Below are 20010 nucleotides of genomic sequence, written 5' to 3' on the forward strand. Positions count from 1 at the left end.
AGCGGGCACCCCTGCCTCGTACCCGTGTGTAAGTCAAAGCTTTTGAGCTCATATCATTCGTCCTCACCCTCGCTCTTGGCGCCACATACAGCAACCGCACCCATGCCACAAATCTCGGCCCAACCCCAAACCTTCCCAAAATTTCGAACAAGTACCGCCATTCCACCCAATGAAATGCTTTCTCCGTGTCCATGGACACCACCACCAGAGTTCTCGACGGATTCATCACCAAATTCAACAGCCGTCGCATTCAACCCGGACGTTCCACGTTACCAGTCTTGCACCTCCGTCCGTCATCTTCCCCACTTAACTCCTGCCCCTTTAATTCCACTCTGTACTTAGCCCATCCCAGATGGCCCCTTTCTTCGTCCTTGACCATGTCACCTCTCACCCCCTGCGGCATCGCTGAAACCACCCCCCCTGCTTTTCCCCTTCCCCTTTCACCCCTTCCCCTAGCCACCCCTCTTGGCCTTCTCCCCCACCACCTCACTTCCGTTCACCAGCATAACCTGCTAGCGCGGCTGCCCCTGCCCAAAGGCACATCCTAATGACCTCCGCCCCCCCCCCCTCTCTCTCTCTCTCTCTCTCTCTCTCTCTCTCTCTCTCTCTCTCTCTTCCCCCCCCCCCCCAAAAAAAAAACTCCTCAGCTGAAAAAAGAAGGCCTCCTGCTGGCCTGACCCTCCCCCACCCAAACACTCCTGAACTCCAGGTAGCCTTCTCCAAAAGCAAACAAACAGATGTTAAACACAAACAGTCCCATAAAACAGGAGGGGGGATGGGCACATCCACCCCCACATAAACCTTTCACCCCTACAACTCCTTACAATCTCAACATTGAACAGAACCCCCCCCCCCCCCCCCCCCACAAAAAAAGGCGAAAATCCCCCAATTCCTACACCCACTTCAAACATACTCCCGACCATTACATCGTGCCAGTACCCCGGTTCTCAAGCAATGTCCACTAAGTCCTCTCCCAGTTTATGCTCCTTAATGAAGTCTTCGGCCGCTTCTGGGGTCTCGAAATAATACTCCGGCCTCCGAACGTCACCCATAATTTCGCCGGGTAGAGCACCCCAAACCTGATCTGCCGCCGGTACAGCACCGCCATGGCCTTGTTGAAACCCGCCCACCGTTTTGCCAACTCGGCTCCGATGTCCTGATAAATCCGGACGTTATTTCCCTCCCAGTCGCAGCTACACTTCTCCCTGGCCCACCGTAGAATTTTCTCCTTCTCCACAAATTTATGGAGTGTCACGATCACCGCCCGGGGCGGCTCCCCAGCTCTAGGCTTTTGCCTCAGAAACCTATGCGCTCGGTCCACTTCAGGTGCCTTATTTAGCACCCCTTCTGCCACCAGCCCCTCCAGCATCATCGAGACGTACCTCGTGGCACTCACACCTTCCACTCCTTCAGGCAGGCCCAGTATTCGCAGGTTCTGCCTTCTCCTTTTCCTGCTCCTCCACCTTTGCCCTCAACGTTTTACAAAGTTCTCCTAGGAGCCCCACCTCCGCCTCCAGAGCCACCAGACGATCGCTGTGGTCTGAGATCACTTCCTCGATCTCCCGAATCTGCGACCCCTGCACCTCCAAACACCTCTCCATCTGCTCTAAAGTACTCTTCAGGGGTGCCACAGCTTCTGCAATGGCCTTTGCATGATCCTCTTGCCTTTCTTTCCTCTGTTTATGGAATTCCTCCTTGATAAAAGTCATCAGTTCCTGTATCTGGGGCCTTACAGCTTGCCCCTCCCCTGCCTACATGCTGGAAGAGACTGTCTGTGAAGCACAAGACTGTTTCAACTTTCCAGCCAAACCTCTCACTGTTTTCTGCCGGGTCTGGTGATCAGAAGACCTACCATTCCAGGGGTAAACTACTCCTCTAACATTCACCTACGCTTTTCATCAAAATTCCACCCGGATCTGGGTGAAAAGAGCCCTTTTCTGTGACTTTGAACAGGAACAGCCCTTTATGTGACCAATCACTCCATGGTCACAAGCGTAAGTCATAATTGCTGCATTTTTAGATAAATAGCTGTGATTACACCTCAAAAAAGTAACTTGTCTGTGAAAAACTTTGTCATGTTCCAAAAATATATACGGTGCAAGTTATAGTTACCTAAATTGACTGCTGTTTCATTCAGATTTCAGGGAAATGCATGGCCTTGGCCTTGTTGAAACCTGCCCGCCGTTTTGCCAACTCGGCTCCGATGTACTGATAAATCCAGACGTTATTTCCCTCCCAGTCGCAGCTACGCTTCTCCCTGGCCCACCGTAGAATTTTCTCTTTCTCCACAAATTTATGGAGTCTCACGATCACCGCCCGTGGCGGCTCCCCAGTTCTCGGCTTTTGCCTCAGAGACCTATACGCTCGGTCCACTTTAGGGGCCTTATCTAGCACCCCTTCTTTACCGGTGCATTTGCTGTTGTTTTTGCCAAAGTCACTATGACATAGTTCATTTTTTTAAAAGTTGAAATGGGAATTTGAATTGATCACACTAAAGACAGGGCAGTGTAGTATGCTGTATTGAGGATTAAATCGACTTGCAAGCAGTCAGAGTGAGTGGGTGAACTCTACAAATGATAAGAATTACGTTGGTACAGTATATATGTTTGTAATTTTTGCTAGTACTCTAGGCTCTCGGACAATTGTTAAATAATTGGGTTGGTAAGGATTTATCTCTGATGTGATGCAGAAATGGTGATGCCAGATCAGCCACCTGTTCTGTGCAGTGCCTGGTATTTAATTCCATTGACTTTTTAAACCTCCCTTGATCCAACCGTTACATAGTAGACATCTGCATGCATCCTGTCAAATTGTATGGGATGCAGGTTAGACCCATTACAATCATCATAATGTTGTGATGAAATCTGGAATGTTAGCAACAGAAACTTCTCCAAACAAAAAACTGGTGATCTAGAATTTCCTGTTGCCTCTTGTGGGTGAGTTTCACAAATTCTTATTTGGAATCTTAGATGGAATTCTTATAGACATAGCAGTGCCTGTTACTGAAAGTGGTGAAGCAAGAAGAAAGATGGTCTGAGAATTACCTTACAAAATATACCTCTGCCTAGATTAGCAATGACATGAGCCATGAATATTCAGATGAAATGAGTTCTGAACCTTTCAGTACATCAGACCATCTTTGCTTTCCTGCCCCCATGAAGACTTTAGGGCAGCAGGAGGTAGTGGTTCTTTTTGGCAAGATGGTCTTTCATAGCTGAAAAGATTCTTCCACATCTATGAGATACATTTTATTTTTTAGTTCACTAAAATAATGTGGCTAAAGTCACAGTAAATATGACCATATTTTGTGCGGAGGAGCCTCATTGTTCACTTTTTAAGGACCAGCACCTTCAGATTATTAATAGTAATGTTCACATGGTTGTAAATGTACAGAGAATCTCGAGTGCTTTGCAGAAGGCTTTTGAAGGCTGGAAGGGATGTGACAATACAGAGATACAGAGAGCGTGAGGTTCACTGGGTGGGATTATATTAATAATTATATGGACTGGGGGGAACATCGAATGAAAGTAATGTTCCTGAGGAACCAAGAGAATGTGCAGAGACTTGTGACTAGAGGAGATCTCAGCTGTTGGAATGCATGAGACCATGCCAGCGATGGAAAGATGTATCGTCATTGCTCTGGGGAACAGGATATTGTGGGCGTGGCAAGATTGGTGTGTAGATGAAAGCAATGATGAGCTGTGTTTTATGGAAAGAACAAGTTGGAAGGCTGTAAGTAAGAGTTGTAAAATTGTGCAATCTTGAAGTTGGCAATGAAGTTCAGTGAAACAAACTCCCTTCCCTTTGCATAAAATTGCTGGTAATTTTCATTATATTTAAGCTAGTTTGGATAGGTTTCAGGAGACATTTCTATCATCTGTTTAAATAACAACCGTAATCTCATTCAGAGCACTTTTAACGACTGATATCTTTTAAAAAGTAAACCCTGTCATAGCATAAAATGGCAATCTACATTACTGAAACTAAATAAAACTGAGATGATAGTAATGTGACGTATGAGAGACACAACATCCTATCCCTCACTTCTCTCAAGTGACACAAGCTCATATTGATTTCTTGTTGCTTTTTATTTGACATAATTTGATGTGACTCGTTGCATTCAATTTTCATTTCTGACATGTTTAATTTAGATATACTGTTAGCAGCACTGTAATTCTGTTTAATGGGACACAGTTATGGTGCTTCCTCAGTGTAAATCTGTACTACTACATGTTTTTTGTTTTCTAGCATCTGATGCTAAATTTCTTTCAAACCAAGGCCTAAGCTCAGCTCAGATTTGGACATTAAACACATCAGTATGTTTGACGAATACATTTGTTTTGATGATAATGTGCATTGGTTCATGTGGCCATGGTTGTATCTTTGTTGTAGATGTGATTTTCTTTTAAACCATGTCGTCAGTATGCTTAAACTGGCGTTCTCCTTTTACCCTCCATTTAACTCTGAGCGAGGAGCTGCTTATTCTGTAGGTTTTAGGTACTTCTGGACAGGGATGAGAGTAGCCCTCGCGTTAAGGTGCTAAACTGGGGAAAGGCAAATTACGGTAACATTAGACAGGAATTGAAGAATTTGGATTGGGTGCGGCTGTTGAAGGGTAAATCAACATCGGACATGTGGGAGTGTTTCAAGCGACAGTTGATTAGGATTCAGGAAAGTCACGTTCCTGAGAGAACGAAGGACAATTGTGGGAAGTTTAGGGAGACCTGGATAACGATGAACCTCGTCAAAGGCTTTTATATGATCTAGAAGGGTGGGGACAGTGGAAACCCTTGAGGGGTATAAAAAAAGTAGGAAGGTACTTAAGCGGGAAATTAGGAGGGCTAGGAGGGGTCATGAAAAGTCCTTGGCAAGTGGGATTAAGGTGAATCCCAAAGCTTTTTATTCGTATGTAAAAAGCAAGAGGGTGGCCGGGGAAAGGATTGGACCACTTAAGGACAGTGGGGGAAATCTGTGTGTTGAGCCAGAGGAAATGGGCGAGGTACTAAATGAGTACTTTGCATCAGTGTTCACCAAAGAAAGGGACTTTGTGGAATGTGATTCTTGGGTAGGGTGTGTGGACAGTCTGGATCATGTTAACATCGAAAAGGAGGAGAAATTGGGTCTTTTAAAAGATATTAAAGTAGATATGTCTCCTGGGCCGGATGGAATTTGCCCCAGAATACTGAGGGAAGCAAGGGAGGAAATTGTTGGGGCCTTGACTGACATCTTTGTATTCTCATTGGCTGCAGGTGAGTTCCCAGAGGACTGGAGAATAGCTCCTGGGGTACCGCTATTTAGGAAAGGTAGGGATAATCCAGGGAACTATAGGCCGATGAGCCTCACGTCGGTAGTAGGTAAATTATTGGAGAGGATTCTCAGCGACAGGGGTTATACCCATTTGGAAACAAATGGACAGCACAGTAGCATAGTGGCTAGCACCGTTGCTTCACAGCTCCAGGGTTCCAGGTTCGATTCCTTCGGCTTGGGTCACTGTCTGTGCAGAGTCTGCACGTTCTCCCTGTGTCTGCGTGGGTTTCCTCCGGGTGCTCCGGTTTCCCCTCTCAAGTCCTGAAAGACACGCTGTTAGGTGAATTGGATATTCTGAATTCTCCCTCAGTGTACCCGAACAGGCGCCAGAATGTGGCAACTAGGGGCTTTTCACAGTAACTTCATTGTAGTGTTAATATAAGCCTACTTGTGACAATAAAGATTATTATTATAATGGACGTATTAGCGATAGACTGTATGATTTTGGGAAGGGGAGGTCATGCCGCACTAACTTGATTGAATTTTTTGAGGAGGTGACAAAGATGTTTGATGAGGGGAGGGCGTGGATGTTGTTTATCTGGACTTCAGTAATGCCTTTGACAAGGTACCGCATAACAGATTGGTACGAACGGTGAAGTCACACTGCATCAGAGGTGGGGTGATACGATGGATAGAGAACTGGCTCGGTCACAGAAGGCAAAGGGTAGCAGTAGAAGAGTGTTTTTTTGAATGGAAGATTGTGACTAGTGGTGTTCCACAGGGATCGGTGCTGGGGCCTCTGTTGTTTATAGTGTATATAAACGATTTGGAGAAAAATGTAGATCGTCTGGTTAGTAAGTTCGGAGATGACACCAAGGTTGGTGGAGTGGCAGATAGTGTTGAGGATTGTCAGAGGATACAGCAGGACATAGATTGGTTGGAGACTAGGGCAGAGGAAGCCGCCTTCTGTGCAGACTCCCACTTCATTTGGTTTCTTTGTGCAGAAGTACGTACAGTGGAGCCAACGCTGTTGACAGGTCGGACAAATACGTTCCATAATAGTTTACCAAGCCCAAGAATGAACTGGGCTCTGGAACGTTCTTAATGTTTGAATTTTCCCCTCCACTGGAGATGAGCGTTGTGCAGTGATTCTGTGGTCTAGATACCTAACACTTTGTGCCTGCAACATGCACTTTCTCTTCTTTAGAAGTAGTCCCGCCTCTGAAAATGTTTTTAAAACTTGACCCAGAGTGCTGAGTTGCTCCTCCTCAGTCTTCCCTGTAATTACGATGCCATCCAAGAAGACTGTGACGTGAGGAATGCCTTGCAGCAGGCTGTCTGTCCATTGAAGGATCGGTGGATTGAAGGATATGCCAAAATCTTTATCATTATCTTTAGCATTACTGGCCGCCATTTCCCATGCCCGTTGGAATTTCCAGACCCTCCTTAAAAGTCTGTGTGCTCCACCCAACAACCAAATGCTGAATGCTGTCCTTGTTAATGCCACAGACCAGCTTATCTCAGAGCAAATCTTCTAAAACTGCTCTAAAATCTGTGTTCTGAAAGCGCAGTAATTCTGCTACAAAATTAGCAACCGACCTGTTTTTTGAAAATGGTTATGAAATTTGAATCTTTGAACAATCAACGAAGGCTTCGGGTTATGGTGATTCTGGACCAGAGCAACTAAATCTACAAATTAAATCGTCACTGGTTTCCGTAGTTAGGACAGATTCCTCATCAGCTTATAAGTCTTAACCCCCATACACTCGCTGAATGCAACCTCTTGTTATCATGCTGAATATCAAAAACTTTGTTTTCTTTTCTTGCTGTTTTCTTCTCGTTGCCAAAAAGATGTGGTAACTTGAGACCCCAGGGTATGTAGTTAAATGTGTTGTTAAAAAGAAGGAACTTCTTTATATAAATAAATAATTAAGTTTAACAATAACGGTAACTCAGCCGAACAGGAGCAGTAATAACGATGAAAACAGGAGCTCTAGTAAAACAGTTCTTGCTTATAGGTCATCCTGCTGCAAACTGAAAAGCCTGACTCAGCCTGCACATGCTCAGAACCCTCAACAGACATCAGTAAAACAATTGCATACGAGAAAGGCTTATGAGAACACTCCGTACTCAAAATGACTCTCTTGAAATAGGTAAAGAGGGCCGCTGAGTAATTTGCGGAGCGACTGAGTTGGATCAGGGCTGATACATAGAGTGAAAAGGCGAATTGTCTGTCAGTGCAATATGTTGACATAGGTAGGACCTGTATTCACCTATGGTTTTCTGTGCTAAGCACTCCAATCTCAAGAATTTACCTGCTTGTATTTTATTGAAGACGAGTGTGTGGTATGTGTCAGCATGAACACATACCCTACTGGTGCAGGTGTTGGCATAGTGACTTATTGAAAGTCGCCAAAGTCCCAGATGACCATAGGCTTCTCTCCCCCTTGAGAGCGAGCTGACTGGTGGTGATTTAATCTGAGAGCCACCACACCTCAGGCAAGGGGCAAGGTTGAGAAGGCAGGGCCTTCATAAATAACTTCAGTCGGTACAAGAATTGAACCTGCTCTGTTGGTCTCGCTCTGCATCATGAACCCGTCGTCCAGCCAACTGAGCTAAACCGGACCCCCAACAGTGTCCTATTGCACTGGTAAACACTCACCAAAACCTGGGAAGTATGTGCAGGACGGAGAGATTTAAAGACAGACAAAAAAGATTTTATTAATAAATGAAGAATTCAGGTCTTGAGTGCGGGTTCTGTTTTGTGAGTTTGTTGGTGTGTTCAGCTGACTGAATGATTTACCACCAGAATGGGAGCTACTGGAGTTTAGGCCAGTCATTATTTGTGAGTTTGGATAGAGCTCATTGCTGGTAGATAAAGATTACGCTTCCCAACCAGAGTCCCAGGGCTGCCTGTCATTATACATCAGGTTTCTTCGGTTGTAGTGGTTTTGTCCATCGTCAATAGACCTGTGTATGGAGCTGTTCATGACAATATAATGTTACTTGCCAGCAAGATGGAGGAGGGGGGGATCCGTGCGCCTTTGAAAGGACGGACATAGTCACATGGGTGCCTATTCAAATGACAGGAAACCAAAGCCTTGAGCATTAGAAAGAATTGTTCAGCGAATTCCCTGGCACGCCCAAGGCATGTTTCAGAGGCATTTTGAAGCATGTGAAACTTGTCATCTTTATTAATATCAAAATCATGTTCATGAAGTGTCCTCCTGATATTGAGGTCGAGGAAGTACATCAGTGCTGTCAGTTGTTAAATAACTGCAGTGCATTGTTAGTTTTAGTAATTTCACTGAAAACTTACTTGATATGTGCCTGATCCATAATGCTTGCAAAACAAAATTAATGTTATGTAGTTTATTATCCAGTATTGTAGTGTTGAGAAATCCATCAAACATCTACATTATGGGGTATGTTTACATCACAATCTTATGATCCTTTCCTCAACATAACACCAAATCCAGCTCATCAGTTAGTATCTCAGCAAGTCAGTTTTACTTAATCTCCTGAGCTGTGGCTTATAGACAGAAATAGGTGTAAAATCTCTCTTCCTTTGGCCTCTCTTCGGCTGGCTGCCTATCTCCTTCTGTTTGATAGAATCATAGAATCACTACAGTGCAGAAGGAGGCCATTTGGCCCATCATGTCTGCGCCGACCCTTTGAAAGGGCACTCTACCCACTCCCCCATCCACTCTGCCCTTTCCTCATAACCCATTTGTGATTTTTATCAATGACTTGGAGGAGGGGGCTGAAGGGTGGGTCAGTAAATTTGCTGATGACACCAAGATTGGTGGAGTAGTGGATGAGGTGGAGGGCTGTTGTAGGCTGCAAAGAGACATTGATAGGATGCAGAGCTGGGCAGAAAAATGGCAGATGGAGTTTAACCCTGATAAGTGCGAGGTGATTCATTCTGGTAGAAAAAATTTGAATGCGGATTACAGGGTCAATGGCAGGGTTCTGAGGAATGTGGAGGAACAGAGAGATCTTGGGGTTCATGTCCATAGATCTCTGAAGGTTGTCACTCAAGTGGACAGAACCGTGAAGAAGGCCTATAGTGTTAGCGTTTATTAACAGGGGGCTTGAGTTTAAGAGCCGTGGGGTTATGCTGCAACTGTACATGAACCTGGTGAGACCACATTTGGAGTATTGTGTGCAGTTCTGGTCACCTCACTATAGGAAGGATGTGGAAGCATTGGAAAGGGTGCAAAGGAGATGTACCAGGATGCTGCCTGGTTTGGAGGATAGGTCTGATGAGGAAAGGTTGAGGGAGCTAGGGCTTTTCTCTTTGGAGCGGAGGAGGATGAGAGGCGACTAAATAGAGGTTTATAAGATGATGAGGGGGATAGGTAGAGTGGACGTTCAGAGACTATTTCCTCGGGTGGACAAGGGGCATAACTAGAAGGTTCTGGGTGGGAGATGTAGGAGGAATGTCCGAGGTAGGTTCTTTACTCAGAAAGTGGTTAGGGTGTGGAATGGACTGCCTGCTGTGATAGTGGAGTCGGACACTTTAGGAACTTTCAAGCGGTTATTGGATAGGCACATGGAGCACACCAGAATGACAGGGAGTGGGATAGCTTGATCTTGGTTTCGGACAACGCTTGGCACAACATCGAGGACCGAAGGGCTGTTCTGTGCTGTACTGTTCTATATTCTATGTTCTAACCTAACCATACCTCTGAACACTAAGGGGCCAATCCACTGAACCTGCACATCTCTGGACTGTGGGAGGAAACCCACGCAGATGATGGGAGAATGTAGACACTCCACACAGACAGTAACCAAAGGCTGGAATTGAACCTGGGTTCCTGGTACTTTGAGGCAACAGTGCCGAGCCAGTTTCAGCAGAGAGAAGCTGAGGTATCTCATACTTGCATCTTCTCCATGACTTTCTCACTTTGGGCCATGTGCTATGAAGAGAGGAAATCATGCCTCATTTTGGTTACTGTTCCTGAGCACTTTGGTACTGCAGCCTAGTGGTTTTAGTGTCCTTCAATGAAATCCATGCAAAAGACAGTGAAGAACCTTACATTTAATGCAAAGCGACATTGATAGGGAGAGTGAAACAATCTCAGAACTGCCTCCATTGTTTTCCTTCAATCTGTGATTCACTGCAATTTGTTTTGCATTTTCTTTCTATTTGTATTGTTTGCTTGGGGTAGAGTATCAAGTTCTGTTCAACTCTTGGATCAGGTTTCTTTCTGGGGAATGAAGTGAAAGCTGGTTCAGGGTTGTGCTTGGCAGAGTACTTGTAAGGAAAGGAACAAACAGGTAATAGGTAGAAATCTATTAGCCGGATGTAAGGAACAGGAAAAGGGCAGCACGGTAGCATTGTGGATAGCACAATTGCTTCACAGCTCCAGGGTCCCAAGTTTGATTCCGGCTTGGGTCACTGTCTGTGTGGTATCTGCACATCCTCCCCGTGTGTGCGTGGGTTTCCTCCGGGTGCTCCGGTTTCCTCCCACAGTCCAAAGATGTGCAGGTTAGGTGGATTGGCCATGATAAATTGCCCTTAGTGTCCAAAATTGTCCTTAGTGTTGGGTGGGATTACTGGGTTATGGGGATAGGGTGGAGGTGTTGACCTTGGGTAGGGTGCTCTTTCCAAGAGCCGGTGCAGACTCGATGGGCCGAATGGCCTCCTTCTGCACTGTAAATTTTATGATCTATGAAAATACAGCGCACACATGTGCTTTTGATTGGTGGTTCATGTATCAGAGGATTCTGGATGCTAAGAGTAAGGAACAGATGAGGGCTTGCTTTTTCCTGCTAACAGAAATGTACTCATCCAAGAGTTATTAATTTTATATTGGACAGGAACATGAATGAGCAGTTAGAAAGTTAATTTTCAGACTATCTATTGAAGTGAGACAGGATGCCTGCATGCCATTGACTTTTTTTTGAATGGGGCTTTTTGTGTCCATAACAATTTGAAATGGTATTGCAGAGATGGAATTCTAAGATGTGACTGTTCAAAGGAATAATAATGATCTGTAATAAAATCTTTATTATTGTCACAAATCATTGATGATTTGGAGTTGGGGACCATGGGCAATGTGTCCCAAGTTTGCAGACGACAGTAAGAGGAGTGGTGAAGCAAAAAGTGCAGAGGATACTTGAAGTCTGCAGAGGGATTTGGATAGGTTAAGTGAATGGGCTAGGGTCTGGCAGATAGAATACAATGTTCACAAATGTGAGGTTATCCATTTTGTTAGGAATAACAGCAAAAGGGATTATTACTTAAATGATAAAATATTAAAACATGCTGCTGTGCAGAGAGACCTGGGTGTGCTAGTACACGAGTCGCAAAATGTTGGTTTACAGGTGCAACAGGTGATTAAGAAGGCAAATGGAATTTTGTCCTTCATTGCTAGAGGGATGGAGGTTAAGACTAGGGAGGTTATGCTGCAACTGCACAAGGTGTTAGTGAGGCCACACCTGGAGTATTGTGTTCAGTTTTGGTCTCCTTACCTGAGATAGGATATACTGGCACTGGAGAGTGTGCAAAGGAGATTCACTAGGTTAATCCCAGAGTTGAGGGGGTTGCATTACGAGGAGAGGCTGAGTATACTGGGACTGTACTCTTTGGAATTTAGAAGGATGCGGGGGATCTTATAGAAACAAATAAAATTTTGAATGGAATAGATAGGATATATGCGGGCAGGTTGTTTCCACTGGCGGGTGAAAGCAGAACAAGGGGGCATAGCCTCAAAATAAGGGGAAGCAGATTTAGGACTGAGTTTAGGAGGAACTTCTTCACCCAAAGGGTTGTGAATCTATGGAATTCCCTGCCCAGTGAAGCAGTTGAGGCTCCTTCATTAAATGTTTTCAAGGTAAAGACAGATAGTTTTTTGAAGAATAAAGGAATAAAGAGTTATGGTGTTCATGCAAGAAAGTGGAGCTGAGTCCACAAAAGATCAGCCATGATCTCAATGAATGGTGGAGCAGGCTTGAAGGACCAGATGGCCTACTCCTGCTCCTAGTTTTTATATTCTAAGTAGGCTTACATTAACATTGCAACGAAGTGACTGTGAAAAGCCCCGAGTCGCCACACTCCACCGACTCTTCAGGTACACAGAATGTCCAATTCACCTAACAAGCATGTCTTTCGGGACATGTGCGAGGAAACCGGAGCACCTGGAGGAAACCCACGTAGACATGGGGAGAACGTGCAGATTCCGCACAGACAGTGACCCAAGCGGGAATCGAAACTGGTGTCATGATATCCACATTAACATATCATGGTGCAATCACACACATACACTGAAGGACAGGTAGTTGGACCAGCACACACACAACATCGCAGCCAATCATCAGTGAGAGCACACGTACTATAAAACAGGGAACACCACAGTTCCCGCTCATTCTACCAGGAGATAGCTCAGAGCACAGAACTCACAGCGTGCCACTCAGACATACACCATGTGCTGAGTGCCTCACTAAGATAGTGCTAGGGCTGGGTCCACAGGTTAGCTGGTGAAGTACGAACCTCAGCCAGCAGTTAATAGTTATTATTGTACAGAATAATAAAACAGAGTCGTACCATCTACAACCATGTTGGTTTGTTTGTGTATTGGAACACCCTACACGACACCTGGGACCCTGGCACTGTGAAGCAACAATGCTAACTACTGTGCTATCATGCTGCTCATAAGCTGACAGAGCAGTATACTCAGGGATTTGATTGGTGGGATTCAGCTGGCTGAATTCACCTGTGGATCAGAAATTTGTAGTTTCAGGTCCAGAGACATAATGACAAGCTAATAGTGCTGGAAGTCTGCACAGGCAGGAACATACTGAACTGTTCTGTAAAGTTCTGCGATGCTTGTGGTTGTGAGGACTGTTCTTTCCTGTCTGACTAGTGGTAGGGAAGGGAATAATGACACCACTTCACCCGGACACTTTTTAAAAAATAAGATGAATGGTTGAATTCCTGAGATATCAGAGGTTGATCGGGAGTTCTACAGTTCAGTTTTAATTAGAGTAAAATGTCATTCTGTTTGCAGCTGTCTCTGAAGTTTTGCACCTGTTTTTGATAATTGCCTTTTGAGTTGCATCAGTGCACAATTCATACCCTAATGTATGCAGTCATTAAAAAACCTGCAGTGAGCTATAAATTGTACATCAGATTTATTGTTGCTTGATATTGTTTTGAGGTGAGTGTATAAAACTCCAATACTTTGCATAGTAAACAGGCCCACAGATGTTCAGGCGAATAGTGAAAGGTGCTTTTAAAAAATATTAGTAATGTCAGTGGTACCGATACAAGTTTCAAACAGGCTTTCAAGCTCTGGTTTAAATGAGGCTGAATTTGTTAGATCAGTGGTACAGAACTGAAAAAGTATTCTTGGTCTTATGTTATTACGCACTGTGTAATCTGCATATCTCTGCTCATTACTTTGCCAGTCCCTGAATTTAAAAACATACATGATACCCAATGGCAGTTATTGTTGAATCTGTTGCCATCTGAAGAACTATCACTTCATCTCTTCATTTCCCCTCCCAGTAGCACAGTGGTTAGCACTGTTGCTTCACAGTGCCAGGGTCCCAGGTTCGATTCCCAATTTGGTTCACTGTCTATAGTGAGTCTGCACGGGGTGCCCGGGTTTCCTCCCACGAGTCTCGAAAGATGTGCTGTGAGGTAATTTGGACATTGTGAATTCTCCCTCTGTGTACCCGAACAGGCGGCAGAATGTGGCGACTAGGGGCTTTTCACAGTAACTTCATTGCAATGTTGATGTAAGCCTACTTGTGACAATAAAGATTATTATTATTATTTACATGATTTATGTTATGGGATGAGTTGTAATACTTGCAGAGCTATGGTAGAATCATAGAATGGTTACAGCACAGAGGAGACAGTTCAACCCATCCTGTCCATGCTGGACCTCTGCAGGAGTAACTCATCTCGTGCCAATCCCCTGCCTTGTCCCTGTAGCCCTGCACAATTCTGCTTTTCAAACTGTGATCCAATTCCTCTTTGAAAGCCTCAATGGAATCTGCCTTCACCACACTTTCAGGCAGGGCTTTCCAGATCCTAACCACTTGCTGTGCGAAAATGTTTTCCCTCTATTCTGAACATTTTAATGGGAACTAATGTCTGGAGCCACCTGACCTTGGAAAGACTTTCACCACCTGAGTATGTGTTTTCCCAGAGAGCTTTGGATGAGTTTCCAGTCTGGCTTGGTGAGTGACCATGTGTACCATAGAATCTCTGCTGTGCAGAAGGAGGCCTTTTGGCCCATCGAGTCTGCACCGACCCTCTGAAAGAGCACCCTACCTAGGCCCAATCCCCCACCCTATCCCCGTAACCCCACTTAACCTTTTGGACACTTAGGGGCAATTTGTCATGGCCAATCCACCTAACCTGCACATCTTCGGACTGTGGGAGGAAACCGGAGCACCCGGAGGAAATCCACACAGACACGTGGAGAAAGTGCAAATGCGAGGTCAGAATTGAACCCGGGTCCCTGGCATTGTGAGGCAGCAGTGCTAACCACTGTGACACCGTGCTGCCCTTAGGAGTGAATGGAAATGCACTGCAGCCTTTGTCACATCGCAGGGAGGCTGGGGTGCGAAAGAAACATGGAATGGTGGCTCTCCATGTGGTTTAAATTCAACAGAACCTTCATCATTTTGTCTAAGATGGGGAGGGAAAGAATATTATGAACAGAAGACATTACTCTTTTCTCCTACAACCTGGTTAAGTTAGTGATAAAATGTGCTAACTGTTACAACACTTGAAATGTCTATATGACCAAAACAAGGTTAAGAAATTAAGAAAGACATTCAAAAGTTACATTTTTCACAATAAGGTGATTAAGAACAACGAAAAAATTGGCTTTTGTTTCTTTGAGTATCTTAATTAATTTTTTTTTACCTGAAAGTCTCGTATTGTCTCTCAGAATCTTGGGCTTGCGCTTTATGCCCAGAGCTGTTGCACTGTAAACAGTCAGCAGATCCCAGAGTCTGAATGTTTGCCGTGTGCACACTTTCCCAGACTGCATTAGTAGTATTCTGCAAAGGTCATTCTTCGCAGTTTTTAACTAAACTTCCATGTAAAAGTTGTTAATTTCTTCAGAGAAAATATGCCGGATTGGACAAACTCAGTCCCATTGTTTACATTTGTAATTTTAAAACAGACCAATGTCTTCATCTATCTAGCGATAGATTCGATTTTGTATTCATTTTGTTACCTATGTGGACATAGGAATATGTAATAGAAATATTTTGTGTCAACTGGCCACACTGTAATTACACACTGTAATTTAGCTCACTTGGCTGGCTGACTGGTTTGTGCCGGCAGCATGGGTTCAATTCCCATAACGGCTCAGGTTATTCATGACGGCCCCATCTTCTCAAACTTGCCCCTTGCCTGAGGTGTGGTGATCCTCAGGTTAAATCACCACCAGTCAGCTCTCCCCCTCAAAGGGGAAAGCAGCCAATGGTCATCTGGGACTGTGGTGACTTTACTTTTCCCTTTAATTACACCCTCCCATTAGTGGCGGCCCCCAGTTTTGCATCACCCTGCTCTTCAGCCTATGTTATAGAGAAACCTCTTAAGGTCTAATAAACTCCATTGTTCTGCTTGTCAAAATGCTACCATTTTTGCTATTAATCTATAAATATAGTTTTAATAAGCTGACTGAATTACATTTAGAACATAGAACATAGAACAATACAGCGCAGTACAGGCCCTTCGGCCCACGATGTTGCACCGAAACAAAAGCCATCTAACCTACACTATGCCATTATCATCCATATGCTTATCCAATAAACTTTTAAATGCCCTCAATGTTGGCGAGTTCACTACTGTAGCAGGTAGGGCATTCCACGGCCTCACTACTCTTTGCGTAAAGAACCTACATCTGACCTCTGTCCTATATCTATTACCCCTCAGTTTAAAGCTATGTCCCCTCGTGCCAGCCATTTCCATCCGCGGGAGAAGGCTCTCACTGTCCACCCTATCCAACCCCCTGATCATTTTGTATGCCTCTATTAAGTCTCCTCTTAACCTTCTTTTCTCCAACGAAAACAACCTCAAGTCCATCAGCCTTTCCTCATAAGATTTTCCCTCCATACCAGGCAACATCCTGGTAAATCTCCTCTGCACCCGCTCCAAAGCCTCCACGTCCTTCCTATAATGCGGTGACCAGAACTGTACGCAATACTCCAAATGCGGCCGTACCAGAGTTCTGTACAGCTGCAACATGACCTCCTGACTCCGGAACTCAATCCCTCTACCAATAAAGGCCAACACTCCATAGGCCTTCTTCACAACCCTATCAACCTGGGTGGCAACTTTCAGGGATCTATGTACATGGACACCTAGATCCCTCTGCTCATCCACACTTTCAAGAACTTTACCATTAGCCAAATATTCCACATTCCTGTTATTCCTTCCAAAGTGAATCACCTCACACTTCTCTACATTAAACTCCATTTGCCACCTCTCAGCCCAGCTCTGCAGCTTATCTATATCCCTCTGTAACCTGCTACATCCTTCCACACTATCGACAACACCACCGACTTTAGTATCGTCTGCAAATTTACTCACCCACTTCCTCTAGGTCATTGATAAAAATGACAAACAGCAACGGCCCCAGAACAGATCCTTGTGGTACTCCACTTGTAACTGAACTCCATTCTGAACATTTCCCATCAACCACCACCCTCTGTCTTCTTTCAGCTAGCCAATTTCTGATCCACATCTCTAAATCACCCTCAATCCCCAGCCTCCGTATTTTCTGCAATAGCCTACCGTGGGGAACCTTATCAAACGCTTTGCTGAAATCCATATACACCACATCAACTGCTCTACCCTCGTCTACCTGTTCAGTCACCTTCTCAAAGAACTCAATAAGGTTTGTGAGGCATGACCTACCCTTCACAAAGCCATGCTGACTATCCCTGATCATATTATTCCTATCTAGATGATTATAAATCTTGTCTCTTATAATCCCCTCCAAGACTTTACCCACTACAGACGTGAGGCTCACCGGTCTATAGTTGCCGGGGTTGTCTCTGCTCCCCTTTTTGAACATGTCTGTTCCAATAACTCTGTGCTCTTGAATGCTTCACCTGATGATCCACACAAGTTCTTGGTTTGTGCAAAGTATTACAACCGAGATGGGAGGAGTGCGCAGTTTAATTAGCCCCACTACTCCACAGGTCACACCATTAGTTTAAAAGTTGGCTCACTTACACCAATTATTTACCTTTGCTACTGTTACCCAGAATAAAAGAGACTTTAATCGGGCTTCTTTCAATAAACAACAAATGTATTAGTTTATTATAAAACCAGCCATGTCGAATAGAAAAGCAAAACATATTAATGTACACTATGGAATATGAAAGTGTACTAAGTACTCTTTCAAGATACCTTAAATCTCACGCACACAAATCACACATGTACCCCCAAAAATAATAAAATAAAAATATAGAAATTCTTCGATTTCAAATATAGAAGTCAGTGATTCAAGGGAGGAGGAAGCAAGTAGTGCTGAAACAGCATTTGGGATATAGGATTGGGTCGATGACTCTTGCACTGCTTCTCAGGTGGGCTTGAGGAACACTTGTCGGTACTTAATCCCAACATGCAGACCAATTTAGGAGCGGCTTTTATTCTCCTCCGGCTGTGAACTGGCTCTGGAAAACAAAAAGGCCGCTGTCTTCTTTTCAAAATCAGTTAGTGCTTCTTCTCACCAAAGCAAAACCAAAACCAACTTTTAAACACAGTCTTCCAGGCATGGCTTTTCTCTGAGCCATAAAATACCATGTGCCCCCTCCCACTTTGTACACAGTCCGCCAGGGTCAAGAGGTTTCCAGCTTATTCAATACTACTTATTTACCTTGTTAAAGATGTCGGCCCGGATTTTTCATCCCTTCCCACCAGTGGGATCTTCCGCTCCTGCCTTGTCCCCCTCCCTCCGTCGGGTCCACGGCGGCGGACGGGCGAACTGTGCAAAATGGCGTACGCATCGGCGAAACTGGAAGGTCCTGTCGGCCCACAACCCATGAAAGAATATTTAAAAAATTAAAAACTTGTCACAATGGCAAAGCTCTATGTAAATGTGCCAAATCTGTACAAACTGTATAGTTGATTGTTGGGAAGAATGTTCCCCGGGGTGTTTATTTGCTGTAACCTACTTTGATACAAGTTTGAATAAAATGCGTTTTTAAAAAAAGTAAATGTGCCAAATCACAGACATATCACAATGCATGATCGGTATGTTTAATGGCTTCAATAACTGTTGTAGTTAGGATATAGACTTGATCATTTTTTAGTCCAAGCCATGTCCTTCTGTCTTCTTGCTTCTCACAAATTTTAGATTGTCTTTCAGAGTAAAGCTGGAGAACAAATTTCAAAAATATTATTTATGCAATAGTTCTTGAATATTTAAAAATAGCTGCAAATGTGTGGGAGAGAGCAATGGCTTAAACTCTGCTGATTAGCTAACTATAGTGACCCAAGTTGGTGTTCAAATTATATACACAATAAATATCACCTAAAATCCGAGAGACAGAAAGAAAAAGAAGATTGCAAGTCTTTGCTCACGTTATTAGTTTGTAAAATAGAAATTAGTTCAATCATGAAATGTAAGAGAAAGCCTCTAATTAGCTCCACTGTATTGCATATGTGGTGTTGATAGTTGGAAAATGGAAGGAGTCTCATTACTGAAACCTGTGAGACAGATAAAAAGGGACAGAATAGTAACAATGTTATAGAAAGAAAAACATACGCAGAGCAGGAAAGATAGAGGAAATGCAAGGCTTCACTTCTAAAAGTTAATTGTGAAACATCATATGAATTTTGGCAGGCACCTTTTAGATGATTACAGACAGTGCTGCCAACCCCGAGTTTCCATCCCCATCCCAAGTGCTGCCATCCCTGGGACCCCCCACCCCGCCCATGCTACCAGATCTCAGACAGTCGTTTCTTCCGACAACTGTCATCCCAAATGCTGCCAGACCTGTGATATCCCCATGTATATGTTGACAGAATGAAATGAAGCGGAATACAAGGAAGCTCATATGGAGTAATAATCATTGTCAGAAACAAGTTGGACTGAATGGTATGCTCCTGTGCTGTAAAGTTTCAGTCTCCCACTCTCTTTTAGCCGCCATCCACATTCAGGCGCACGCAGTTTACACGCAGACTGTCACACACAGACGTGCGCTTAGTCACCCATAGATGAACAAATCCTCCACTTGATATTGTCATTCCCCATGTTGTAACTGGCACAAACATCATATTTGTCACACTTCAGGGGCGAAATTCTCCGTAATCGGCGGGATGTCCGCCGACCGGCGCCAAAAACGGTGCAAATCAGTCTGGCATCGCGCTGCCCCAAAGGTGCGGAATCCTCCGCAACTTGAACGGCCGAGCCCTAACCTTGAGGGGCTAGGCCCGCGCCGGACTGATTTCCGCCCCGCCAGCTGGCGGGAAAGGCCTTTGGTGCCCCACCAGCTGGCGCGGAAATGACATTGCTGGGAGGCGCATGCGCGGGAGCGTCAGCGGCCGCTCACGGCATCCCCGTGCATGCGCAGTGGAGGGGGTCTCTTCCGCCTCCGCCATGGTGGAGACCATGGCGAAGGCGGAAGGAAAAGAGTGCCCCATGACACAGGCCCGCCCACGGATCGGTGGGCCCCGATTGCGGGCCAGGCCACCGTGGGGCATCGCCCCGCGCCCCCCCCAGAACCCCGGAGCCCGCCCGCGCCGCCTTGTCCCGCCGGTAAGAGAGGTGGTTTAAT

The 20010-nt window shown here is 44.8% G+C and overlaps 1 protein-coding gene across 6 annotated transcripts in view; it reads left to right on the forward strand.

Moving 5' to 3' along the window:
- Nucleotides 1–20010, forward strand: part of LOC140386629 (protein CASP-like) — a 1158102-nt gene that overhangs the window by 713730 nt on the left and 424362 nt on the right. The gene's annotated exons all lie outside the window — the stretch shown is intronic.

This window comes from Scyliorhinus torazame, chromosome 12 (assembly GCF_047496885.1).
Source record: "Scyliorhinus torazame isolate Kashiwa2021f chromosome 12, sScyTor2.1, whole genome shotgun sequence".
NCBI classification, from domain to species: domain Eukaryota; kingdom Metazoa; phylum Chordata; class Chondrichthyes; order Carcharhiniformes; family Scyliorhinidae; genus Scyliorhinus; species Scyliorhinus torazame.